Below are 27,437 nucleotides of genomic sequence, written 5' to 3'. Positions count from 1 at the left end.
CCCTGTGAGTCTGTGAGAAGGTCCTGACGGTGAGGGAGGGCTAGGGGGGAGAACTGAGAGTTCTAGCACGTCTGGAAACTAGGCTTGGGACAGCCAATGAGGAGTGATCAGGATCAATTGAATATGTAATCTCCGTGTGTGGAGAATCACCCTGGGAATCATGGAAAAGGGGGGAAGGCATAACTCCCCTTTGGAGGCCAGGTTTGGAGGAAGGCATCTGAAGCTATCGCTCCTTGACTTAGAAGCCAACTGAAGTAGGCTGGGAGCTGAGTGTTGGTCCTGGAGGCGAAAAGGTCCAGGGATAGAGGGCCCCTGAGGGATTGAATATGGTGAAATACAGATTTGAGCAGGTGCCAATCTCTCACGTCTCTCCAATGGCGAGAAAACCAATCCGCTACAACGTTGGACTGGCCCCGTAAGTATTCTGCTATTACTGATATTCTGTGATCGAAGCAGAATTGGTAAAATTGTTTTGCCAAAGAGGACAGGGTCTGAGACCTGGTGCCACCTAGGCAGTGAACTGCTATGTTGTCCAGCAATTCATCAAGGAACTTGCAAAGGAACGTATTGCAAAAGAGCCTGCAATAAGCTCCAGGCAATTGATAAAAAGGGAAGATTCTTCCAGAGTCCATTTCCCTCCTGTGGACTGCAAGTTGCAAGAAGCTCCCCAGCCTATAAGGCTGGCATCGGATTCTATTACAAAGTCTGGTAGGGATCCGAAAATAGCCCTGCCATTCCATGCTTCCATGTTGTGAAGCCACCATGACATTTCCTATTTGACCTCTTGGGTCAGGGCAATGGATTGTGAATAAGAGGGATTTAGAGCTAGATGAGAATGCTTGAGTCTCTGCATGGCTCTGTAATAAAGCGGGCCTGGAAAAATTGCCTGAATCGAGGCTGAAAGGAGACCTATGATTCTGGCTAGAAGACGAAGAGAAATGTGTGACTTCTTTAGGGTAGAACTGAGTTCTTTGTGAATGATTTGCAACTTGGTTTGTGGAAGGGCTAGGGAAGTCAGCAGAGAGTCCACTGCAAACCCCAGAAATTCCATGGACTGGGAAGGAGAGGTATAGGACTTTTCTAAGTTTATCACAAAACATAGATTTTGTAGGAGATCGGCTGTGGTTGCAAGGTGTTGCAATAGGATGGATTTGTCCTGGGCTAAAATGAGAATATCGTCTAGATATATTATCAGGCGAATTCCTCTGGATCTGAGGAAATCTGCAACTGGTCTCATGATCTCTATAAAGCACCAGGGAGCCGAGCTGAGGCCAAAGGGAAGGTAGGTGAATTGCCACGTTTCACCCCGCCAGAGGAACTGAAGATAATGGCGAAATGACTTGTGCATTGGGACTGTTAGATAAGTGTCCTTTAGGTCTAGGCGGACAATCCAATCATTTAATTGGAGAATGTCCTTGAGGAGATGGATGCCCTCCATCTTGAAATGTCTGTATGTCAGAAATCGATTAAGTTCTTTTTAAGTTTATGACCGGACGGGCACCCCCATCTTTCTTTTTGACTATAAACATGTTGCTGAGGAAACCCTGAGACTGGGATTCCTCTATAGCACCTTTTTGCCATAACTGGTTTAGTTCTGAGTCTATCAGATGCTGCATTTGTGGTGGAAATGGGATAGGGTTTGGTTGGTAGGGTTGGGATGGGAATTGAACAAATTCCAGTCGGAAACCCTGTAGCGTCTGGAGTACCCATGGGTCTGATGTGACTGCTGACCATGTTGAAATCTAATGGGCAAGTCTGCCCCCTAACGTTTTGTTGAAAACAATAAGGGGTAAAGTGTTCATCTGGTTCAGGCCCTGCTGGGGGCATTTGCAGCTGTCGAGGGGCACCTCTATTTCTGAAGTTTCTACCTCTTGTGGGGAGGAGAGGCCTAATCTGAGGTAGACATGTGCATGGCGAAAAAATTCGGTTCGGTTCGGATCGATTCGGAATTTTTCGAAGTTCGGTTCGGATCGATTCGAATTCGGAAAATTATGAATCGATTTGTTTCGGATTCGTTTCGGATTCATTCGGATTCGAAGAAATTCGGCTCGATTCGGTTCGATTCGGTTCAATTCGGTTCGTAAATTCGGCATTTCGGTAAGTGTTAGGTGGGATTAGACTAGTATTATACTGTATATTAGGTGTTAACCTAACATACTGTACAATACTAGTGTAATCCCAATGGCCATCCGAATTTACGAATCGATTCGGTTCGATTCGGTTACATTCAGAAAATTCGGCAGAATTTTAATTCGGAAATTCAGTTCAATCCGAATCGCCGAATTTGCCGAATTTTCCGAATTTCCGAATCGAACCGAAACGAATCGCACATGTCTAATCTGAGGTGCTGTGTAGGTTTGTCTGAAGTAACCTATGAAGTTAACACTGCTCGACAGGCGATTCCTGAACCTGCCAGCCCTGGCAAAAACACCTTGTTGGGCGTATAGGACCCTTCTGACAATGGATTGGGCCCTGTCAAGAGTCATAAACGGCTAAGCTCCCTAATAAATGATTCGCCGAATAACAGCCCTTTCGCTGCAGAGCCTCCTTCTGAGCGGGCCATTTCTGCGAATTTAGGGTCGAGGCAAGATAGAGCTGCCCTGCGGCGTTCTATGGATAAAGACACATTTGTATTCCCCAGAAGACAGATTACCCGTTGTGCCCACTCTCTTATTTGAATAGGATCTAATAACTGAGAGGATAAAATAGCAGAGTCCGCTAACTGAAGTATTTGTGTTAGTAGTCCTACTAGGTCCAGGAGTTTATCCTGGGTGGACTTTAATGATTTGTCAAAGCCCCTTCTAGGGTCTCTAACACTTCTGGTCAAGAAAGTGACTATATTAGGGTCAAACTCTGGGTTATGGGCTTCTTTGTCCAGAAGGATCGGATGGGGCATTCAGCCCGTAATTTATTCCTGGCTGGATTAGACAGGGGTTTACATAACCAGTATTGTAGAAATTTTGCAATATGTGGGGCAGGGGACCATTCAGAGGACCTAGGGTGCCTCAAGTTATCCGGATCAACAATGGGTTGTCCCAGGGGGTCTAAAATAGCATTAACTGTGACCTCAGTGTCTCTGGTAAAGGTATAACATCATTAGAGGGGTCTGAAACGTCCTCTGGGTAATACTCTTTATCCATAGATTGATCTTTGTGCATATCCTCTGCAGAGGTTTCATTCTCCCTTATTATTACCCCAGGGGTGGGGTTCAAGGCAGGCACATTTTCACTGGAAGAGAGGTTGCTCTCCAGATGGTGAGTCTTTTTAGCTTTCTTTTTAGGTTGATCAGAATCTAATTGATCTTGGAAGGACTCTTGTATATTTTTTTTACCAGGGCTGGCATGTCACCCATAGCAGATGATATAGCCTTTGCAACTGAGTCCGAAATCATGGACTGTATGTCCTGAGGTTGTTCTGAATCAGACATAATGAATCTGAATAAGTTGTTAAGGGTTATCAGCAGTATTTGTATTAGCCTGCAACGGAGCTCGTTTGAGTACCGCAATGTAAACAACACTATTGAAATAATGTCATGATCATAATTTAGTAATATAAATAATATATATAAAATAACTGTTATTTAACAAAGGATACATTTCAGATTGGTATCGATTCTTGTAATAAAGGCAAATTTGTGTGTGGGCAATAAATACACAATGCAAAAATACTCACAAATGGTGTAACGAGGAATTAATCTAGCGTATACCAAAAAATATTTTCAAAGAAAAATAACAAAATGGAGGATTACAACGGATTGCAAGGGATGAAAAACGGGTGTAATCGAAGGGAAAGTACAAAACAAAATGGCCACAGTCACGTGACGTTGCGCAAAAACTTTGTGCTGTGTCACGTGATCCAAGATGGCGGCCGTATTAGGATTATAGGAGAAGAAGGCTACTCGTGAGATACGTTAGCATACATTTCAATAAGAAGGTAAAATATATGCGAAAAACACATATTACTAAACATACAATCCTAAATAGGAAAACCAAATGAATTAGAATAAACGGATTAGAAAAACGGATTAGAAACCGTTAGCAAATAAAATTTTATTTCAGTAGTGTGAAAATCAAAGAGAGAGAAGATAGAAAAGATAGATCGATAGAAAAGTATGTCCACTCTCATTGAATGAGTTGATGGAAAAAGAAAAAACAGAATAAAAATATAAACTGCAATCATATAAATTGAGTAATAAATCACATCACCTTTCTGCTGGAGCAGTAAAGAAAGAGGAAGCAAAAGAGGAGGACTGTCTGTCATATATATACTATGGTTGCTGTGGCCCCATTGGTTGAGGGGTTTTTACTTTGTTTCAATGTTTTATGTCTTTACTGCTGGAGATTTTAGTAAAGGAAGTAAAGCAAAATTGGAGCCTCCTGTCTTGCAATAAAATATAGCATTAGCAGGGACGGAACTATCAGTGGTGCAGAAGTCGCGACTGCGACCGGGCCCAGCAGGTCCCGCCCCCTGATTCTCACAGCACACTCAGCTAGACTTACTATCCTCTCTGCAGTGCAGGCTCACAAGCAATTCTTCTCTTTGCAATTTGGAATGGTAATGGTCTGATAGCTCTGTGCTACTAACTGGGGCTGTGTGTGTGTGTTCTGGGAAGCACTAGGCAACTTTTCAACCACGGAGCTCAGCTACAGAGAGGGAAAAGCAGAGATTCAGCAGAGGGAAAAAAATGGAGTGAAAACTCCTTTCAGTCAGTTTTCTCTTCCTCTGCTTAATCTCTGCTTTTCACTCTCTGTCGCTGAGCTCCGTGATTGAAAAGCTGCCTAGTGCTTCCCAGACCACACACAGCCAGTAAGTAGCACAGAGCAGCAAGCTAAGCTGATGCTTATACTCCAAGACAGTGGCACAAGGATAAAACACATTCTAATCAACATCTCCTATAGCTGGAACATAAGAGTACACTTTACACTTTTTCAAGATTGCATTCTCTATTTTTTTTTTTATAAAAGAATCATGTTTATTAATACCTTTCTACTTCTTTAAGTTCTAGATAGGGAACAAAATGTGCAAACATATAAAAATGTGAAAATGCGGTAAACTCTGTGAATTGTGAGTTGATGCCTGTGTGTGTGCAGAAGATTGTTGTTGTTTTTTTTATAGAAACATATTGGTTATGTAAGTATTAAAGGGACAGTAAATCAAAATAAAACTTTTATGATTCAGATAGAGCTCTCTTTGTTCTCCTAGTATCATTTGTTAAAGGACATGCCTAGAAAGGCTCAGAAGCAACAATAAAGGTAACTAGCTGGAAGGGCAACCCTTAGGATTCACGGAGCCCTGGGGAAAACAAATTTGTGGACAATATGTACAGCCACCAATCAGCACATAGGTTCCAGCAGTGCTGCTGCTTCTGAGCATTTTCAATAAAGGATACCAAGAGAACAAATCAAATAAGAAAATAGATGTAAATTAGATTTTTTTAAAAAATTGCATGCTCTATCTAAAACATGAAAGTTTAATTTTGACATTATTATGTTGAGAGAAATTTTTTTTGTATCAAATTCACATTTTTTTGGTGGAGGGGGGGTTGGGGGGGCCCGTCTTAGATTCTTGCACCAGGGCCCTGTGGTTTATAGTTAAGTTATCTGAGTATTAGCAATAAGGTAGTTTCTAATTTCACTTTTCTGTCTGATAAAAACTGTTTAACCCCTTGACTGTTTTGAAAGGGCTGCCTGCTGTGCAGTATGTAGCAGATGTGCACACATTTCTGGCAGTTAAGGGGCTTAAACAGTGTATTTTAGAACCTTTAATGATCTTTTTGTGCATTAAAATAGTAAATAACCTGTGTGTATGTATATATATATATATATATATATATACTGTATATATATATATATATATATATATACTATATATATATATATATATATATATATATATATATATATATGTGTGTATATGTATATGTGTGTGTGTATATGTGTGTGTGGACTGTGCGAGCATGTGTGTGTGTATATGTGTCTATATATGTATGTGTGTACACTTAAATTAAATTTTTATTTTATTTTACTCACCCCCCCCCCCTCCCCATATTTCCGGTAATTTTGTGGTGGACACCTGGCAACCCTAGCGATATCCATTGAATTTATAGGCTGTGAAGGAACATAACATAGTTGGCCACACTTGCTCTGGTTAATGCGCTTTACCATGGACCTGTAATATCACAGCTGTGCACTAATGTTAGCATGGACAAGCTATTGCTCATCGCACCCACGCTATCATTAGTGGCCACTTGTGATCTGGCCCCAACTGTTTAATGCAGTGCTTGGATTTTGCCAATTCATGATGCACATCAGGTTTCTCCCAGGGTGAGGGGGACAATTCAGATAAATGTTAGAAACCTTTGAAAGAAACACATAACCTTCAAAATGTATTTCTTTGTTTTATTTTTACCATAATTTCCCCAGTTTTACAGAGTTGTATATTAAAGAAGTTGGCAAGTAAACTTTCCAATTGCAATGGGCCAAATATATTATTAGAACTATTTATGTAAGATTGTCTGGTTCTTTAAAGGTCTGTTGCAGTATCCATAAATATAAAACTACTATTTATTTTGCTGGCTAGGGGGTTTGTACAAAAGGGTAATCTACTGTAGCCCTATTAAGAGAAAATTAAATGTTAGTTTAATTCATTCATTTTAGATCTTATAAATGTTAGGTACAATAGAAAAGAATAAGAATTTAGATTTTTTTTAATAAGAATATGATTGGTATTTAATTATAAGCCATTCAAACTATTTGAAGATTGTTTTATTTATTTTATTTGTCACTAGAAAAATAAAAAAATATTAATTAAGCTGTGCCCTGATGTCACCACTGTAAAGTTCACAGCCAATTGTGAAAAGTCCATTAAGAGTGACGGATAAAAGAGCCATTAGTTTTGTAGTATGTGGCTAACAACTAATTATCACTTTGATGTTCAGACACTAGAAATCTCAAAGCAATAAGGACACCAAAGCTCACTGAGTGTGGGGTTCATTCTAACAAAACAAGAAGAATTTATATTATGTAACTGAAGATTATCATAAAGCAAAAGCACATTAATTTAAAGGGACATTTTACGCAAGATTTTTCTTTGCATAAATGTTTTGTAGATAAACCATTTATACAGCCCATCTGGGAGTGTTTTTGTAACAATCTATAGTTTTGCTTATTTATTTATTTGTTGTGCTAATTTTCCAGCCTAACCTCAATAACAGTGCTAAACTGGGAGCTTCTAAGGAGGTTTTCAAAAAGATTTTATACTGGATTTTTATATCAGTTTCTGTACATATTCTTCTTTATAGTAGTGTCTATTACATGCAGTTATATGAAAATTTGTGTATACTGTCCCTTTAGTATGTGTGATTTTTTTAAATACATTTTATTTATACAGAATTGGCAAATTTACACACAAAATCCACTGTAAGCGCATTGTACAGGATAATTCAATTTTTTTTTTTTAAAAGATGCTGTAAATATGGCCCTTGACTTAAAATGTTAATGTAGAATTTTTCCAACTTCCAAAAAGACATAAATGGAACATAACTAAACATGCTGTTTAATTTACATGTTCATGTGCAGAATTGTGCATAGACCAACTAGCTGCAGAGTTAGGGTGACAGTGACAGCCTGTAATAATACTGAATTATTTTATTCTGTTCCTAAAAATTTAGATTGTATGTACTGAATTCAGTAATTACTAAACCATATTTAAATAGCATAGATCAGTAAAACCATACTTATTAAAAACGTTGTAAGAGCTGTAATTCATGGATTTACTCAATAGATGGCGACAAAGCACAATATTTTGATTTTTTAACACTAATTTCACTAAAAATGTAATTTAAAAATTAGTTTACTAAATGTATGAAATCTAATGTTACATAAACTTGCTTTTGGATATGTGACTAGAATCTGATTAAGTTCTTACTCAAAAGCTCCTCTATATTTATATATTTTTATATTGCCATGTTGCTAATAACATTTATTTTTACATTATTATTTTAAACTAGATTTCTCAGTTTCCCCATTATGATTCAGCATAGTTTATTGGGTATGCATTATATTCCCTGCTTAGTATATTTTATTCCAGCCCTGAGTCAGAATGCCTTTGCTATCAATCACAATACAAAAAATATACAAGTTAATAAAGTATTCTGCATGTGTTAGCTAATCCATTTGAAAGCTTTGTTCTTGCAGCTTCTGTGTCTGATAACCTGTGTCTGTGCACTAATTAGACTTTGTCCAGGTGCTGCAAGTTAGGTTCTGCTTTTTTTGACTCCCTTGCTGCATTGTATTAACCTGTTATACAAAAGGGACCTTGAAAGGGACAGACCCTTGAAAGTGGATTATTTCCAATTCTACTTGTTTTTAAGCTTGCAGTGCTAAGTTAGCTGTGAAACCAAATAACAGTTTTTGTTCAGAAAGATTCCTATAACTAGAGCAATTTTAAGTAGACATGTCTATGTATTTTTAAAGGGACAGTCTACTCCAAAATTTGTATTACTTAAAGAGATAGTTAATCTTAAAGAAATGTAATGAATGGCTCCTTTACTGAGAATGCTTGGAGTTCTGATACACGTCTAGAAGAAGTAATAGCGACAAGAAATTTAGTCTTCAAGGTTAGAAACCAAAGAGATACTTCCCTCATTGGTTCAAACAAAGCATCTATCAAAGCCTCAAGTACAGGAGGCAAAATCCCAGGTAGGCGTAAAAGATCTTTTGTTAGGACGAATATAAGCCAATGCTTGAAAGAATTGTTTAATCAATCAAAGGTTCTAAAGCCCACTTCCTTTCTGAAATAGCAAAAATTGCTGAAACTTGCACTTTCAAAGTCCTAGGACCTAGTCCTTGAAGGAAACCAGCATGTAGAAATTCTAACAGATGAGATAGATTAAATTGATCTAAAAAAAAAAAAAAAAAGAATGCTGAGACATCTAAGAAGCAAACACATCCCAGACACTGTAATAACTTTTTATGTTGATGTTGACTTCTTTCTGACTTGAAGTAAAGTCTGAATGACAGACGAGGAGATGTTTAACTGCTGTAGTTGCAAGATTTCAGTAACCATGCTGTCAACTTTAACTGCTGTGGCTGCTGAGGAAGAATGGGTCGTTGATGAAGTAGATCCCTTGACTGAGGAAGAATCCAGGGAGGAGCAATTGCCAATGTTTGCAAAAGGGAGTACCAAGGCCTTCTGGACTAAAAATGTAATTATTGCAATAAATGTTGCCTTCTCTGTTTAAATTCTGTGAATTAGACGGGGAATGAGTGCAATACATATATGAGGTTGAATTTCCACTCCTCCTCAAGAGCATCCACACCATAGGCCTGAGGCATTGGGTACCTCCTCAAGAACAGGGGTGTTTGATGATTGGGACTTGGGACTTCAAATCGATGTCCAGATATCCCCATTTTGCTGTTATCATTTGGAAAATTATCTTGTTCAAATGCCATTCGGTCTGAATAATTTAATTTTGGCTGAGAAAATCTACTTCTATATTCTGGTTGCTGGGTAGATACGTGGCAGAGAGGTTCTGGGCATGAAGCTGTGTCCCCAAAAAAACTAGAGAGACATCCTTAAGAACCTGTTGACTCCTTGTGCCTCCTTGAAATTTGACATTAGAACTGGCTGTCCTGTTTTCTGTCAAAATCTTTATAGATTTGTCCTGCAGAATACTCTGAAAATAAATCAAGGCCTGAAAAATTGCTCTTATTTCCAGATTATTGGCAGGAAAGTGTTGAATTTCAAGGGGCGACCTTCCCTGAGCATACTACCCCAGCCTGTTTTGTTTAAATCTGTCTGAAGAATAATCCAATCAGGATCCACAAGTGGAAGATCTCTGGATAGATTTGAGTCCACCAGGTGAGGCATTTCCTGAACTTATAAAGTTAACGGATGAACGGAGAGAGACTCTGCTGTCTGTTCTAATGCTGCAGGAATTATAACTAGCCAGTATTTGTCACGTTGACCATTTTACCAGATAAATCACAGACACCATGTGACCACACATTTTAATCCACATTCTTACTTACTGAAAGTCATCTGCACTTTTGAAGCATTTTTAAATATTTCTCCAGAACCTGAATCTGATGTGCAGGCAGTGAAACAAGCTGATTCATTTTATTGAACATTGCCCCCAAAAACTGTAGTGACTCTTTTGGTAATTTATTAACCATCCGTGATCTTGTAAAAAATGGAGGACAAAGTCTCTGTATTGACATGCAATTGTAAATCAATTTGCAAATATTAAAATTTTGTCAAAATAATGAAGAATAAATATGCAATTAGAATAACCAAGACCTTTGTGAATATTCAAGGTGCAGTGGAAATACCGAAAGGCTGGGCTACCCAACTGAAAGTGACAATCCTCCACTGCAAAGCGTAGAAATTTCCATCCTGATTACAGTCAAAAGGGTCTTCATCTTGAAAGTCTTTACTACCAGGTAAAAATTTATACTTCTTAAATATAGAACAGGTCACCAAGAAACAGAGGAGAATAAAACCCCTGAAATTTGTGATTGAGTGGAATTTCTTGAATAACTTCTTGGACTAGAAGTTTGCTGACAAAGTCGTGAATTGTTGTTAATTGCTGTTGATCCTGAGGGAGTGGCAATGTCACAAGGCATGGTAAAGGGGGAAAAGTTTTGAACTCCATATGATACCCTGTTAAAAAAGGATTCAGGACCCAATTGTCTAATATAGTTTTTACCCAGATGTCCCTGAACTTGGATAGTCTGCCCCATAAGGAAGACACCTGGACAGGTAAACATCATTGCTTCTTGGAAGTTTGCAATGGAGTCTGTTTTTCATGGCCTTTGCCTCTAAATTCGCCCTATAACTTCCAAGTGGGGACACAAAAGGAATCCTTATTACATTGAAATTTAAACCATTGAAATTAATTATTATGTCTATGAACAAAAGAAGGAGACTTACGAAGTTTAGGCATCTGAGGAAGAAAAAGACCATTAACTCGTGTGCATTTGGATATAAGATTTTCCAATTCCTTACAGAACAACATACCGGTTTCAAAGCGTTAACTCATGACATTGACCTTAGAATCAGAATCTGCATTCCAATGTTGTAGCTAAAGGGCTTGTCTGATTAAATTAGCTGTAACCATGGACTTGGCTTTCAACTGCAATGTTTCAAAAACTGCAATCAAAAATGTATTAGCATTAGACAAATCTGAAAGAAAAAGCAAAAACGTTTGAGCTTCAGGCATGTCAGAAATTAACTTTGATACATTTGATGACCAAGCATTGACGTCTTCAATTACAGATAAAGTTGATAATAAGGGATGAAACATGGCCCCTGCTGCATAAATAACTTCTTATTATTTTTGTTCCATCAAATTCTCCATTATGTCATTAAAAACACCAGCAACTTCAACTGGAAAAATAATTTTCTTAGTTTGCCGAGAAATGGCAGCATCTATCTTAAAAGTTTTAGAATGTGTCACATGGGATGATTCTGGAATGGGAACATTCTTATAAATATTATCTGAAAAATGTCATTGTTTCTCATTGCCAGAAAATATGTTAGAATATAAGTGTTAAATGGCATCAGATACAGGGAAAAAAAACTTCAGACACATGAGGTGGAGACTGGAACCAATCAGAAGTATTAGGTAATTCACTGTCCTCAACACCAAGAGTCTCTCTGATAGACGTAATACATTCTGATAATGAATATTTATGAGGAGTTACCAGCTTCATCAGAAAACACTTCCCCATCAGATTCAGAAGAGTGAGGTTCAACACCAACATTATTACTCCCATATTTAGTGGGTATATTAGGACTGCCACCAAATATATGGTCTATACAGACTTTGCAAAGCTTTTTATCTTGCCAGCAGGCTCTGTCACATAATGCAATGGAGCTGTTGAATGGCGCCATAGAACGCTGGATAATTGTAGTCAAACTGATATTTTCAAAAAGATAATGTTGTCTTGAAAAAGGCTTAACTTATAAGCCGAAACGTCGACTGACTTTATGTATGGATTATGTTGAAAATTTGTGACCTCCTCTATGTAAATACAAAACACAGAAATGGAACGCACTCACAGACTGGACTGGACTATACATCCTAAGCCACAGCAAACTCCACATCCTGAACACTGACAGACAGCTACAAAGTTCCCAGCAACCCAGGCAGTTAACCCCAGAGCAGCCTGGGTGACAGGCCTGCAGGGAAGCATTAGAAACATTATCAACACAACACACAGAAAACCTGGCACTCGCCAGCAGATTCACAGTAATGTTTAAATGCAAAACTGGGGGAGTCAGTTACATTTGGCAACAAAGGATCAAGCCCAGGACCACAACAAGGTCTCCCCGCTCCTGGGACCCTAAACAAGCACCCACACAATGCACACTTTCAAACAAACCATCTGGAAACCTCCCAGGGTGACATAGGCTTTTGTAACCCCCAGGCTGTTCTGGGGTTAACTGCCTGGGTTGCTGGGAACTTTGCAGCTGCCTGTCAGTGTTCAGGGCTGTGGAGTTTGCTGTGGCTTAGGATGTGTACCCAGTCCAGTCTGAGTGCGGTCCTGTGTTTTGTATTTACATAGGGGAGGTTACAAAAGCCTATGTCACCCTGGGAGGTTCCCAGTTGGTTTGTTTGGAAGTATGCATTGTGTGTATGCTGGGTTAGGGTCCCAGGAAGGGGGAGACCTTTTCGTGGTCCTGGGCTTGATTCTTTGGCACTAGATGTAACTGACTTCCACCAATTTTGCTTTTAAACATTACTATGAATCTGCTGGCGAGTGCCAGGTTTCTGTGTGTTGTGTGTGTGTGTGTATATATATATATATATATGTATATATATATATATATATATATATATATATATATATATATATATATATATATATATATAAGGTTTACTGGAGGTTTTAATCTGACTTAAATCCAGTAGGTGTGATTTTATATGTGCGTGTCATGTTTTGATTAAAATACACTTAAATACACTTAAATACCCAAAAAAACCTAATCTAAATAAAACACCCACAGAAATTAAAATAACAAAGCCTAAACCTAAGCTCCAAATAGGTACTCACTGTTCCTGAAGTCCGACAGAGAAGGTCTTCTTCCAGACAGATCATCATCTTCCATCTTCATCCAGAGTGAAGGCGGCACGGAGTCGAGGTGTGGAGCTGGGTTCCCGATGCCTGGATCCTTAACGGTGGCAGTCCTCAGGGTTTTTTTGGGCTTGAATAACAGCTGATTGCCCTAAAAATAATAGCTTAATGCCCTTTTAAGGGCAATGCCCATACAAATGTCCCTTATAGGGCAATGGGTAGCTTAGTTTTTTAGTGTTAGGTCTTTTTATTTTGGGGGGGTTTGGTGGGTGGGGGGTATTTACTGTTAGGGGGGACTTACAGTAAATAAAATCAGCCAATAGGATTTAATCAGCTATCATTCTATTGGTTGATTTGAATTTTTCAGCCAATAGGAATGCAAGGGTACCCCAATATAAAAGGGGTACCTTACATTCAATATTCAGTGTGTGGCGAAAGATCACAAGAAGAGGACCTCCACGTCGGACCGATAGACTTCTACCTGGACCTCCACCTCCGCACATCTGCCGACCGCTGCGCCTTCACTGGGATGAAGATAGAAGATGCCAGGCACACAATGGATGAAGATGGAGCTGCCTGGATGAAGATGCTTCACCACTGTGTTGAAGATCTTTTGCCAGACTTCAGGAACGGTGAGTACTAACATTTTGGGGTTAGTGTTAGGTTTTTTGCTTTTTTGGGGGGTGTTTATCTTTTAGATTAGGGCTTTTTTATTTTTAATGGGCTGTAAAATAGCTGAATGCCCTTTTAATGGCAATGCCCATACAAATGCCCTTTTCGGGGCAATAGGTAAATGGGTAAATTATTTTTTTTTAGTTAGGATTTTTTATTTTCGGGGGTTGGGGGTGGGGGTTTGTAATGATAGGGGGTATTTGTTTTAATTTTTTTGGCAAAAGGGCTGTTAACTTTAGGGCAATGCCCTATAAAAGGCCCTTTTAAGGACTATTGGTAGTTTATTATAGAATAGGGTTTTTTTATTTAATTTTTTTAAAACAGGGTATTAGAATAGGAATAGTTTTTTATTATTTTGGATGATTTATTTTGTTATTTTTTGTAATGGTAATTTTTTTTTAATTTTAGTGTTTATTATTTTTTGTAATTGTAGTTTTTATTTGTTTTGTAATGTAAGGTTTTATTATTTTTAGTAAGGTTTTTTATTTTTGGTATTATTTTTGTTTTAAACAAGTAATGTTAGTTTTTTTTTAAGTTTAGGCTTAGGTTTTATTTTTATTTCACATGTAAGTTTGTATTTATTTTAACTAGGTAGTTAGTAAATAGTAATATTGTAACTAGCTTAGGTTTTATTTTTATTTCACAGGTTAGTTTGTATTTATTTTTAAAAAGGTAGTTAGTTAATAATTGTAACTTTACTTTAGGTGCATTTTATTATGTTAAAGTTAGGGGGTGTTAGTTTTAGGGGTTAATAGTTTAATTTTGCTAGTTGCAATGTGGGGGGACGGTGGTTTAGAGGTTAATAATTTTATTTAGTGTTTGCGATGTGGAGGGACTGCGGTTTAGGGGTTAAAAGATTTATTTAGGGAGTCACGATGTGGGGGAATGGTGGTTTAGGGGTTAATAGGGTTATTTAGTGTTGGCGATGTGGGGGGGGGCAGCAGTTTAGAGGTTAATATGATTTTAATTATTGTTGGCAGTGTGGGGGGATGGCGGTTTTGAAGTTAATAGGTTTAGTTAGTGTTGGCGATGTGGGCGGATGGCAGTTTAGAGGTTAATAGGTTTAGCTAGTGTTGGCGATGTGAGGGAACAGCGGTTTAGAGGTTAATAGGTTTAGTTAGTGTTAGCGATGTGGGGGGACGACAGTTTTGAGGTTAATAGCTTTATTTAGTGTTGGCGATGTGGGGAGATGGTTTTGGGATTTTAGTTATAGTGATGAATCAGAAATTCAGATTAATCTGAATCTCAGAATCGGCTAAAATTCGGCCGTAAACGAAATTCGGCCGAAACTAATTGCAAATGTCTAATAGACAGAACTGGTCCCACCGAATAAGACTGAGATACTTCAGAGTAAAGGTTGAAGTACTGTTTCTGATTTGTATATAAATCTGGACACCAGTAAGGGATTTAATATTGTCACTGTTAAACGTTTACAGAACTTGGTAAATTAGTAACCACATTGAACATAATTGTGTGTTTTGGGTCAACATTTGCAGATACAGTGCAACATTGTTTTTGTTTTGTCACAAAGTTTCTGTATAGTAATATGACTTACAAAATCATAGCTTTGTATAAGCCTATATAGTATAAAAATGCACAAAGTGCATAGCTTAATATATTACCTTAGAATCCATGCTGTCTGCATCTGGGGCATCAAAGAAGGTACAAACAAGCTTCCAAAATCATAAAAATCATGAAACCTGTGAAAAGGCAAGGGAGACCCCTTCTGCCATTTTGTATACAGGAAACACAGCCTTGAAGCAATTCAGTTTTTTTTTTCAAAATGCAAGATAAACTGCAGCACAAACACTTGTGACACTGCACGCTACTCTCTGAGTCTTCCTGGATACATCACTACTGGGAAAGCATGCCCGCGCACACACCTGACCCTTACCGGCGGGTCTTTAAATCAGAGGAAAAAATGCTGGCACCTATTGGGATGTCCACAGCATAAATGGAAGCTACTGTCTGCTAGCCTAGCCCCTGTGATTACAAGTCTGCCTCTTGGATAAAGGAACTTTCAGTAACTCAGGTAAGTAATGCTAGCATAACCTGGTGGAATGCTCTTTGTATGGAAATTCTGATGTCAGATCCCATAAGAAATAAACACTTGTATTCTTTATTACATTGCTTTTTGTGTAAATATTGAGGTAAGATCTCCCTGTAAACTCAGCTAAATTAATAAGGTAGTTGTTTTAATTAAAAGCAACAACTATTTCATTTACAATAATGGAACCATTTCCCACAGATTTTAAATGCTAAGCTGGTATAACAAATCACTGTAAACACATCAAGATAAAAGTAATTGCACAGCACACTGCCCCTTTAAGTACATCTAAAAATGGCATTTGTGTGTTTTGTCTATGCATAAAAGCAATATTCTTGGGTCTTGAAATAATGTGAAAATAAAACCTAAGAGGCCAGTTTTGTGGTTTGTGAAGTCTCTTATGAGCAGTCACAAGGACTTTTCCAGAGCTTTTCACTTCTCTTAATATTTCCAGTATTAATTATTATTAGTTATTAGTGGTATTAATGACCAACCTGGAGAAAAGCGGTAGATAGGTTGCTATTGTTATTACTATTATTATCACTCAAGTACAAGGGTTAATCCTAGACTTGTAATACGAGTGGGAGTTTCCACATTGTGCTTGTCACTGAAAGTGTAGGGATCGTTAGTTTTTGTGAGGCTACTATATGTTTTGTATGACTTGTAATACAGGTTCTAGCTGCAAAAATATAGTGCATTTTGGCTTCTAATGGTAATGATTGAGCTCCACTTGTAATCTAGGACACTGTGTTTCAGTTAAAAAATTTAACATATGCTTGTTGCTCATTATTGATTTTAAAATTTTGGAATTTCTACTGCCGCAAAAGAGGCAGGAGTATAACCTGCAGGATCCAGAATTCTGACCTTGCTATTAGCCACACTGAAGTTGATAAGAAAACATAATAGGCTTTACAAGTTGTATGTCCCAAATCTGCACTGTAATGCAAATAGTTTTAAAGTGATGGTAAATAACAAACGCTAGGATTTACTATTACTAAAAATAAAGTTGAGTTTACTTGATCAATTATTAAAAAAAGGGTGCTAAACTCATCCTGACTGTGCCTCTGCACATCGCTAAACTTAGTTGCTCTGGCCGCACATGGCACATTGCTCTTCTACCAATGAAGTGACGTTTGCACCTCTAAACCAATAGCTGTGTGTGTCATCTGGCAGTGTTCTGTATACTAGCACGGCAATTGGTTTAGAGGTGCAAACGTCACCTCATTGGTAGAAAAAGAGCGCTGAGCCATATGTGGCCAGAGCCGCTGAGTTTAGGGAGGGGCAGCAGCAGTTTAGCACCCTTTTTCAATAATTGATCACTTAAACTCAACTTTTATTTTGAATGCAGGTATTTTTCAATTAAGTGCCTGACTGTGAAAAAACATATGCTAACATCCCTTTACACTATATGGTGTGGTTTAAAAAATAAGCCTTATTACGGACTTTTATCAGCTCCTCTAATATTGCTAACTTTTCACCAAATATAGGGAATTGTGGACTAAGACCAATGATCCTATTGAAGTAACTGATACATGATTGGGTAATACAGCAGGTAATATTTGTTTGTTTGTTTGATAGGGAGGGGGATTTGAGATCTAGCAACCTATGGAATCTAAACCATAGGTAATTATTTTTTGTGTTTTTTTTGTGGGGTAATCTCTTAAGTGTTATGAGCAGAGGTTAAATACAGTGGGATAAGGGTTATTGTAGTGAGAGAGTCATACATGGGAAAGGGTTGGGGTCGGTTGGGGTAGCAACTTTTGTAATCCTCTACATCTTCTGAGATCTTTTTTGTTTGAGGCACGGTTCATATCAGGCAATGTTATTATTGTGAATAGTAAACTCAAAATGTGTGTGTTTCTAATGCAGGGAGGTTCTAATCAAGTCCTCCAATCTCATCTCATTGATTGTACTTTAGTTTATCAGATTCCTGACTCCAATTAGCTTTTGTAGAAGTGATTAGCCTAGAGCTTCACAGACTTTTTTCAATCCTATACTGTGAAAGTTTACACTGTATGTTTAATAAAGACAAAAAACATATAATTCTGTGTCTCTCTATTGTTGTCACTTAGACATTAGATCACATTTTATATGAAGAAAGCCATGTAATTACAATGTGTGTGCATACTTTCTCTTGGTACTATTTAATTTGGATAGGTAGGATGACCTTTAAAACTCTAAGACCTAGATTTGGAGTTTGGCGGTAGCCGTGAAAACCAGCGTTAGAGGCTCCTAACGCTGGTTTTAGGCTACCGCCGGTATTTGGAGTCAGTCAAAAAAGGGTCTAACGCTCACTTTTCAGCCGCGACTTTTCCATACCGCAGATCCCCTTACGTCAATTGCGTATCCTATCTTTTCAATGGGATCTTTCTAACTCCGGTATTTAGAGTCGTTGCTGAAGTGAGCGTTAGAAATCTAACGACAAAACTCCAGCCGCAGAAAAAAGTCAGTAGTTAAGAGCTTTCTGGGCTAACGCCGGTTCATAAGGCTCTTAACTACTGTGCTCTAAAGTACACTAACACCCATAAACTACCTATGTACCCCTAAACCGAGGTCCCCCCACATCGCCGCCACTCGATTACATTTTTTTAACGCCTAATCTGCCGACCGCCACCTACGTTATACTTATGTACCCCTAATCTGCTGCCCCTAACACCGCCGACCCCTATATTATATTTATTAACCCCTAACCTGCCCCCACAACGTCGCCGCCAGCTACCTACAATAATTAACCCCTAATCTGCCGACCACCACCTACGTTATACTTATGTACCCCTAATCTGCTGCCCCTAACACCGCCGACCCCTATATTATATTTATTAAACCCTAATCTGCCCCCCAAAACGTCGCCTCCACCTGCCTACACTTATTAACCCCTAATCTGCCGAGCGGACCACACCGCTATTATTATAAAGTTATTAACCCCTAATCCGCCTCACTAAACCTATAATAAATAGTATTAACCGCTAATCTGCCCTCCCTAACATCGCCGACACCTAACTTCAAACATTAACCCCTAATCTGCCGACTGGAGCTCACCGCTATTCTAATAAATTTATTAACCCCTAAAGCTAAGTCTAACCCTAACACTAACACCCCCCTAACTTAAATATAATTTAAATCTAACGAAATTAATTACCTCTTATTAAATAAATTATTCCTATTTAAAGCTAAATACTTACCTGTAAAATAAATCCTAATATAGCTACAATATAAATTATAATTATATTATAGCTATTTTAGTATTTATATTTATTTTACAGGTAACTTTGTATTTATTTTAACCAGGTACAATAGCTAAAATAGTTAAAATAATTACAAAATTACCTGTAAAATAAATCCTAACCTAAGTTACAATTAGACCTAACACTACACTATCAATAAATAAATTAAATAAAATACCTACAATTACACCTAACACTACACTATCAATAAATGAATTAAATACAATATCTACAAATAAATACAATGAAATAAACTAACTAAAGTACAAAAAATAAAAAAGAACTAAGTTACAAAAAATAAAAAAATATTTACAAACATCAGAAAAATATTACAACAATTATAAACTAATTACACCTACTCTAAGCCCCCTAATAAAATAACAAAGACCCCCAAAATAAAAAAATGCCCTACCCTATTCTAAATTACTAAAGTTCAAAGCTCTTTTACCTTACCAGCCCTGAACAGGGCCCTTTGCGGGGCATGCCCCAAAGAATTCAGCTCTTTTGCCTGTAAAAAAAACACATACAATACCCCCCCAACATTACAACCCACCACCCACATACCCCTAATCTAACCCAAACCCCCCTTAAATAAACCTAACACTAAGCCCCTGAAGATCTTCCTTACCAGGTTCACCGATCGATCCAGAAGAGCTCCTCCGATGTCCTGATCCAAGCCCAAGCAGGGGGCTGAAGATGTCCATGATCCGGCTGAAGTCTTCATCCAAGCGGGAGCTGAAGAGGTCCATGATCCGGCTGAAGTCATCATCCAAGCGGGAGCTGAAGAGGTCCATGATCCGGCTGAAGTCTTCTATCAACGGCATCTTCAATCTTCTTTCTTCTGGATCCATCTTGTAGACCTCCGACGCGGAACATCCTGCTGGCCCGACGGACTACCGACGAATGAAGGCTCCTTTAAGGGACGTCATCCAAGATGATCTGCCAATAGAATGCGAGCTCAATCTGATTGGCTGATCGGATCAGCCAATCGGATTGAACTTGATTCTGATTGGCTGATTCCATCAGCCAATCAGAATTTTCCTAACTTAATTCCGATTGGCTGATAGAATCCTATCAGCCAATCGGAATTCGAGGGACGCCATCTTGGATGATGTCCCTTAAAGGAGCCTTCATTCGTCGGTAGTCCGTCGGGCCAGCAGGATGTTCCGTGTCGGAGGTCTACAAGATGGATCCAGAAGAAAGAAGATTGAAGATGCCGTTGATAGAAGACTTCAGCCGGATCATGGACCTCTTCAGCTCCCACTTGGATGTTGACTTCAGCCGGATCATGGACCTCTTCAGCTCCCGCTTGGATGAAGACTTCAGCCGGATCATGGACATCTTCAGCCCCCTGCTTGGGCTTGGATCAGGACATCGGAGGAGCTCTTCTGGATCGATCGGTGAACCTGGTATGGTGAAGATAAGGTAGGAAGATCTTCAGGGGCTTAGTGTTAGGTTTATTTAAGGGGGGTTTGGGTTAGATTAGGGGTATGTGGGTGGTGGGTTGTAATGTTGGGGGGGGTATTGTATGTGTTTTTTTTACAGGCAAAAGAGCTGAATTCTTTGGGGCATGCCCCGCAAAGGGCCCTGTTCAGGGCTGGTAAGGTAAAAGAGCTTTGAACTTTAGTAATTTAGAATAGGGTAGGGCATTTTTTTATTTTGGGGGTCTTTGTTATTTTATTAGGGGGCTTAGAGTAGGTGTAATTAGTTTATAATTGTTGTAATATTTTTCTGATGTTTGTAAATATTTTTTTATTTTTTGTAACTTAGTTCTTTTTTATTTTTTGTACTTTAGTTAGTTTATTTCATTGTATTTATTTGTAGATATTGTATTTAATTCATTTATTGATAGTGTAGTGTTAGGTGTAATTGTAGGTATTTTATTTAATTTATTTATTGATAGTGTAGTGTTAGGTCTAATTGTAACTTAGGTTAGGATTTATTTTACAGGTAAATTTGTAATTATTTTAACTATTTTAGCTATTAAATAGTTCTTAACTATTTAATAGCTATTGTACCTGGTTAAAATAAATACAAAGTTGCCTGTAAAATAAATATAAATCCTAAAATAGCTATAATATAAATATAATTTATATTGTAGCTATATTAGGATTTATTTTACAGGTAAGTATTTAGCTTTAAATAGGAATAATTTATTTAATAAGAGTTAATTAATTTTGTTAGATGTAAATTATATTTAATTTAGGGGGGTGTTAGTGTTTAATGCATTATTATTAGAATAGCGGTGAGCTCCAGTTGGCAGATTAGGGGTTAATGTTTGAAGTTAGGTGTCGGCGATGTTAGGGAGGGCAGATTAGGGGTTAATACTATTTATTATAGGGTTAGTGAGGCGGATTAGGGGTTAATAACTTTATAATAATAGCGGTGCGGTCCGCTCGGCAGATTAGGGGTTAATAAGTGTAGGCCGGTGGAGGCGGTGTTGTGGGGGGCAGATTAGGGGTTAATAAATATAATATAGTGGTCGGTGGTGTTAGGGGCAGCAGATTAGGGGTACATAGGGATAATGTAAGTAGCGGCGGTTTACAGAACGGCAGATTAGGGGTTAAAAATAATATGCAGGGGTCAGCAATAGCGGGGGCGGCAGAATAGGGGTTAATAAGTGTAAGGTTAGGGGTGTTTAGACTCGGGGTACATGTTAGGGTGTTAGGTGCAGACGTAGGAAGTGTTTCCCCATAGACAACAATGGGGCTGCGTTAGGAGCTGAACGCGGCTTTTTTGCAGGTGTTAGTTTTTTTTTCAGCTCAAACAGCCCCATTGTTTCCTATGGGGGAATCGTGCACGAGCACGTTTTTGAGGCTGGCCGCGTCCGTAAGCAACTCTGGTATCGAGAGTTGCAGTGGCGTTAAATATGCTGTACGCTCCTTTTTTGGAGCCTAACGCAGCCATTCTGTGGACTCTCAATACCAGAGTTATTTTAAAGGTGTGGCCAGAAAAAAGCCAGCGTTAGCTACGCGGGTCGTTAGCGACAAAACTCTAAATCTAGCCGTAAGCCCTCTGACAATGTTCTTATAATCAAATTATTGTTATTGTCATAGCAATTGTCTGACTTTTAGAATTATCGTTTTGTCATTCAAAAAAAGATTTAATGTCTTCTTTGAATTTTTAACAGTATACCACTGGTAGCAATATTCAATATATTTTACACATTTTGTCAATAATCCTAAACAGTATTCACTGTTAACAAAATTTTGTGTATTGTAATGATCGTTTATTTGTAACATGTATTACCACAGTATGCCAGTAGGTGGCACTAAAGATCTTTCAAAATCTTCTAGCACTATAACTGTTTATACACAAAAATATTTCCTAGTCGAATCACAAATAATTGAAATTAACTATTACAATTTCTTTTTTTTTTTGCCTTGAGTCCATAAACACATTGTTTTTTCCTTTGTCAATAAGAACTAGAGCAGTTTGATAGAGGCAAAAGTATAATTGCTTTTCAGTTTTGGGGAAATGCGTCTTTACTCTTGTTTCTATTATAACCACATTTAATCCACTCTCAGCCATGTACATATAACCTGAAGCTGAAAGCTTAAACTGAATTAAAAATCAAACATACACAACTCTTTATGATCATTTCTTGCATTTCCACGCTTGCTACATTTTTTCTGTATGACATAATAAAAGGTTATAAAGTAACGTTCTTCTCCCGGGCAAGTACAAAAAAAATGTGATGAATAGATTATTTTTCCTCTGCATGTCTTTAAAAATATCAAATCGCTACCTAAAGTCTTTTTTGAAAAGAAAAAAAACAAAAAACTGATGAATCATATTTTCTCAGCATTATCGAATACCATACAAATTAGAAAAAAACAAAAACATAAAGACATTCCTTAGCCTATATTCTATTTAAAATACTTGCATACTTCATGTGAAGGTTTTGCTTTCTTAAAGGGGCATTAGAGTGCAATAGTAGTTTAAATAATGTGTGCTCTAATTCATTACAGCATGTCCTTTTAAAACAATCAACCCTCCACTACTATGTTTTTTAACCCCCTAAAACCTAAAAGGGTAAAACACACAGTTGAAGCACTGCCCAAGACCCACACAGCACTGCTGGTACAATCATAAGTAATAGTGTAGGGACTAGGTTAGTTTCAATCCCTTTTAACCATGTTTTTAATATATATATATACATACACACACAAGCAGGGGTGGCTGGTGCATAGGGTCAGAGGGGGCAATGCCCCACTCTAAAAATAACATCCTTAACTCAAAGGTGGAACTACCATTGGTGCAGCAGGTGCAGGGACACCAGGGCCCACGTTTACCCATCTTACATGTTATTGTTTTCTTAGGATAGTCTTATGCATGTCACAGGCGTTTTTTAATTCCTTTACAGTTCTTGTGTTTGTGCAAACAGAAAATTGAAATAATCACCTTTACAATGTGAAATTACTAAAAACACATAAGCAATAAAAATAAAACAATAGTAATTTACAACAATGTACACTTGTTATTAAAGGATTTTCGGCTAGATTATGAGTTTAACAGGGGTGTGGTGCTAACTTGCACGTTTTTCTCACCGCTCACTTTCCTGCAGCACTGGTATTACGGGTTTTTACAAACCCGTGTTAAAAGACAAAAAGTGAGCGTAGAGCAATATTTTGCTCCAAATCTCACTTCAATACCAGCGCTGCTTAAATCGGCGGTGAGCTGGTGTAACGTGCTCGTGCACAATTTCCCCTTAGGAGTCAACGGGGAGAGCCGGCTGAAAAAAAGTCTAACACCTGCAATAAAGCAGCGTTTAGCTCAGTAACGCAGCCCCATTGATTCCTATAGGGAAATAAAATGTATGTTTACACCTAACACCCTAACATGAACCCCGAGTCTAAACACCCCTAATCTTACACTTATTAACCCCTAATCTGCTGCCCCAACATGAACAACACCTACATTATATTTATTAACCCCTAATCTGCCACCCACAATGTTGCCGCCACCTACCTACACTTATTAACCTCTAATCTGCCGCCCCAACATTGCCACCACTATAATAAACATATTAACCCCAAACCGCCACACTCCCGCATCACAAACATTAGTTAAATATTATTAATCCCTAATCTGCCGCCCCAACATCGCCACCACTATATTAAAGTTATTAACCCCTAAACCTAAGTCTAACCCTAACACCCCTTATCTTAAATATAATTAAAAGAAGTCTAAGTAAATATTCCTATCATTAACTAAATAATTCCTATTTAAAACTAAATACTTACCTATAAAATAAACCCTAAGCTAGCTACAATATAACTAATAGTTACATTGTAGCTAGCTTAGGGTTTATTTTTATTTTACAGGCAAGTTTGTATTTATTTTAACTAGGTAGAATAGTTACTAAATAGTCATTAACTATTTAATAACTACCTAGCTAAAATAAATACAAAATTACCTGTAAAAAAAAACCTAACATAAGTTATACTAACACCTAACACTACACTATAATTAAATAAACTAAATTAAATACAATAAATATATTAAATTAGCTAAAGTACAACCCCCCCCCACTAAATTACAGAAAATAACAAATTACAAGATATTTAAACTAATTACACCTAATAGCCCTATCAAAATAAAAAAGCCCCCCCAAAATAAAAAAAAAACTCTAGCCTAAACAAAACTACCTTAAAAAAACCTAACACTAACCCCTGAAGATCGACTTACTGTTCTGAAGATCCGACATCCATCCTCAAGGAAGCGGCAGAAGTCTTCATCCAACTGGGCCGAAGTCCTCAACGAAGCCAGGAGAAGTGTTCATCCAAGCCAGGCAAAGTGGTCCTCCAGACGGGCAGAAGTCTTCATCCAGACGGCATCTTCTATATTCATCCATCCGACGCAGAGCGGCTCCATCTTCAAGACATCCGACGCGGAGCATCCTCTTCATTCAACGCACTAACGACGAATGACGGTTCCTTTAAGTGACATTTCAGCCGACTCTCCCCGTTGATACCTATGGGGAAATCGTGCATGAGCACATTCAACCAGCTCACCGCTGACTTAAGCAGCGCTGGTATTGAAGTGAGATTTGGAGCAAATTTTTCTCTACGCTAATTTTTTGTCTTTTAACGCCGGGTTTGTAAAACCTGTAATACCAGCGATGTAGGAAAGTGAGCGGTGAGAGAAAACTGCTCGTTAGCACCGCACCCCTGTTACCGCAAAACTCATAATCTAGGCGTAAGCTTACAAAAAATAATAAACGAAATTAACAAAAATAAAAACAATTACACCTAATCTAATAACCCTATAAAATTAGAAAGACCCCCCAAATAAAAACACCCCCTAGCCTACAATAAGCTACCAATAGCCCTTAAAAGGACCTTTTGTGGGGCATTGCCTTAAGTGAAACAGCTCTTTTACCTATAAAAAAAAAAATACAAAGTCCCCCCAACATTAAAACCCACCACCCACCAAACCGTCCAAATAAATTAAAAAACGGCGATGGATGAAGATGTTGCCGCCTGGATGAAGACTTATCGCCGCCTGGATAAAGACTTCTCTCCGCCTGGATGTCCGTGAGTAGATATTCTGGGGTTAGTGTAAGGTATTGTTTTATTTTTTGGGGTGTTTTTTTCAGATTAGGGTTTGGGCTTTTGAAAAAGAGCTAAATGCCCTTTTAAGGGCAATAAAAAAGAACTGAATGCCCTTTTAAGGGCAATGCCCACACAAATGCCACTTTAGGGGCAATGGGTAACAGTTTTTTTAGAGTTAGGTTTTTTTAGTTTGGGTGTTTGGTTGCATGGTGGGTTTTACTGTTGGGGGGACTATTTTTTTTACAGGTAAAAGAGCTGTTTAAAGTGAAGGTCAAGTCTGCGTGTGTGCTTATCATTTTCTAATATCTTTTCTAAAATCAATATGATGTTCATTCATCAAATACCTTGCAAATCCAAGCAAAAGTAGTAAAATTTATCTTTTCAAAGCGCTCCGTTTATGCGGTATATTCCGCCCGTCATCGAGCCTCTATTGATTAACAGAGTTTACCTCCAATCTATTGATTACCCCCGTGGCGTCCAGCCCCTTTTTAGTGTCGTAATTGAGAGCTTCCGCGCATGCGTGTAATGAAATATCGCGTCATCATGTTACGCGCATGCGTTGTACGCTCACAGAAGTATTGTCACTTTGAATCCACAGCATCGCTCACTCGCATCCTCGGCATATGAATAAGTTATGTAATCAAAAGCGATATCAATGTACATTAGAAGAATGAATATCGACAGTCAAATCCATAACGACTAACTACATAAATAACATTAAGATGAAATAAAATTTATCTTGGCATTAATAGATAATACTTTATATTTCATATCAATGATTAAAATATTAATAAATTGGATTATATGTATATATGTTATTGCTGCAGTTAGTCGTGATAGTAGAAAAATGAAGGATATAAAAATAAGATCCACAAAGATATATTTAATAAATAGTATGTTTAAAAATACATTACAATAGAGATTTGATAAATAATATAAACTGATCGAGTGTCCAGAACGATCTTGCTAGTGAGTCACTGACATACTTGCGTTACGTAACAATGACATATACTATTTCTTTGGCCAATTGTATAGAAATTTACGGCCGTGAAGGAAACGCATGCGCAATAGAGCTAACTATATGCATGCGCACTGGAAATGAAAACAAGGGTGCACGAGCGTAGCCCGCTTGTAATAAACAAAACGGCATCAGAGGATCCAAATAGGGAAGTATTGTATGGGCGGAGCAATGCATGATAACGAAGGTACATTATATATCTATTTTATTTGCAAAGGAATAAGAATTTATACATATCAACTCAGCGACTTTAATGTTTATTACATACGCTTTAACATGATATATTGAGAACTTTAAAAATTGACCTTCACTTTAACTTACGGCAATGCCCTACAAAAGGCCCTTTTAAGGGCTATTGGTAGTTTATTGTTGGCTAGTGGGTGTTTTTATTTTGGTGGGGGACTTTTTTATTTTTATAAAGCTATTAGATTAGGTGAAATTGTTTTTATTTTTGATAATTTTGTTTATTATTTTTTGTAAGCTTAGTGTTTTTTATTTTTAGTAATTGAGGCCTAGATTTAGAGTTCGGCGGTAGCCGTCAAAACCAGCGTTAGAGGCTCCTAACGCGGGTTTTTTACGCACTCCGGTATTTAGAGTTTATTTACCGCGACTCAAAATACACCTAACGCTCAACTTTCTACCGCCACCTCAGACCCAGTAGTAAACATATACCGCACAAAAAAACATCCACGAATCACAAAACAAATATTACACAAAGTACACTTACACTCATACAAACACAACACTATCTTTATTTTTCGGAATTGTTATTTTTTCTTTAAAATACAAAGGATTAAAGTTGCGAGATCTCGGGTGTTTGAAAAAAATCCACACAAATCC

The 27,437-nt window shown here is 37.9% G+C and overlaps 1 protein-coding gene and 1 long non-coding RNA gene across 2 annotated transcripts in view; one reads left to right on the top strand and one right to left on the bottom strand.

The window, feature by feature from the left end:
• RALYL (RALY RNA binding protein like) overlaps positions 1–27,437 on the bottom strand; it is an 894,790-nt gene that overhangs the window by 604,309 nt on the left and 263,044 nt on the right. The window lies entirely within an intron of this gene.
• The window catches only part of LOC128661022 (uncharacterized), a 266,989-nt gene continuing 254,857 nt past the window's right edge, over positions 15,306–27,437 (top strand). The window contains exon 1 of the long non-coding RNA XR_008402601.1: positions 15,306–15,783. This is a non-coding gene — a long non-coding RNA (uncharacterized LOC128661022). The remainder of the gene's footprint in view (positions 15,784–27,437) is intronic.

Source organism: Bombina bombina, chromosome 5 (assembly GCF_027579735.1).
Source record: "Bombina bombina isolate aBomBom1 chromosome 5, aBomBom1.pri, whole genome shotgun sequence".
Lineage (NCBI taxonomy): Eukaryota > Metazoa > Chordata > Amphibia > Anura > Bombinatoridae > Bombina > Bombina bombina.
Note: the sequence above shows the minus strand (reverse complement) of the source record. Positions and strands in the feature narration are given on the sequence as shown.